Source organism: Mus pahari, chromosome X (assembly GCF_900095145.1).
Source record: "Mus pahari chromosome X, PAHARI_EIJ_v1.1, whole genome shotgun sequence".
Classification (NCBI taxonomy): Eukaryota; Metazoa; Chordata; class Mammalia; order Rodentia; family Muridae; genus Mus; species Mus pahari.
In genome coordinates, this window is record NC_034613.1 from 129,408,180 (window position 1) to 129,410,005 (window position 1,826).

Genomic DNA, 1,826 nt, shown 5'->3' on the forward strand with positions numbered 1-1,826 from the left:
GACCTCTGGAAGAGCAGTCAGTGCTCTTAACTGCTGAGCCATCTCTCCAGCCCCTAACTGTAGTATTTTTAATATATGACAGAACTAGTTTTCTTTTTAAATTTGTTCCTCTCTCTCTCTCTCTCTCTCTCTCTCTCTCTCTCTCTCTCTCTCTCTCTCTCTCTCTCTCTCTCTCTCTGTGTGTGTGTGTGTGTGTGTGTGTGTGTGTGTGTGTAGAACAGCTTGCCAGAGTAACTCAGGTCATCAGATTTGGTAACAAGGGCCTTTACTCACTGAACCATCTTACCTGCCACTGATAGAATGAGTTTTCTAACACTCATTATTCAGAAATATTCTAGTACACTCCCATGTATACTTTTCCATGTGTGTATTAGTATGATTTATCAAGTCAGTATTTTTTTATAACTTTTGTAGCTAAGGATAGACCCCAGGCCTTGTGTGTGCTAGGCAAACATTCTACCACTGAGACATACTTCCAGACCCAGTGAAGCTTCTGAAAATTAAAAATCTGGAACTCTTTTCTAGACATGATTTAAATACAAATTTTAAATTATGATGCTCTTGTGCTTGCAATATTAACATTCAGAAGAGTCAGAAAAATCAATATGAGTTAAAGATCAGCCAGGGTTTCTATCTTGGGATTCCATGAAATTGTCTAGTTAGTTCAGGGCAATCTGAGATACAGTGTAAAACCCTATCTAAAAAAAAAAAAAACCATAATGCTCTTCAGTGTTTTAAATAACATTCCCCCAAATTTTATCAGACTTGTGTCATTATTGGAAAAGTGTCTTTACAGATATTACCACATCAAAATAAGGTCATAGTATGTCAGGATAGGTCCAATCCAATGACTGGACAAGATTAAATTAAGCTAGGCACTGTTGCAAATGCCTGAATTCCCATGACTCACGAGGGTGAGGCAAAGCCAGCTTAGACCACGTCTCAAAATCAAACAATGGCAAAAGAAAACAGACAGCAACTCAGACACACAAAGGGAGTACACTGCAGGAGCAGTCATAAGTCTATAAAGGCAAGAAATGTCTAGGCTGAGGGTAGGGCTCACTTAGGAGGGCTTTCTTAGCATTCATGAAGCCCTGAGTTTCATCCCTAGCACACATATACTGGGTGTGGTGGTGCACGCCCATACTCTCAACACTCAGGAAGTGGAATTAGGAGAATTAGAAGTTGAAGGTCATCCTTGCCTACAGAGAAAGTTTGAGATCAGACTGAGCCACATGAGACTCTGCCTTAACAAAAAAAGGCAAGAATTGCAACCACCAAAATAAGAGACAAGAGAGCAGCCCTGTCAACAATTTGATTCTAGGCTTCTTTGCTGAAGAATTGTAAGACAATAGATTTCAGTTGTATTAAACCACCTAGTTTATAATATTTTAATAATTTATTTATTACCTTTTTATGTGTACTAGCGTTTTGCCTGAATGTATGTCTGTGTGATGGTGTTGATTCCCTGGAAATGGAGTTGTTGACAGATGTGAGTCTCCATGTGGTTGCTGGGAATTGAACCCAAGTCCTCTGGAAGAATGGTCAGTGCTGATCTCTCTCTCCGGCTCCTAGTTAATAATATTTTGTTAAAGTACTCAGAGGAAGTTAATACATACTCTACATACTCTATGTCTGATTTGTTTTTTAATCTCCATGTGGTGTGTGAAGGTTATGCCAGTGGTGCAATGTGTGCTTAGCATGCTTGAGATCCTGAGTTTCTTCCCTAGCATCATCACCACCAAACAATACACTGGGATACTGAAATGATGGCTCAGTAGCAGAAAGGGAGAGAGGGAGAGAGGGAGAGAGGGAGAGAGAGAGAG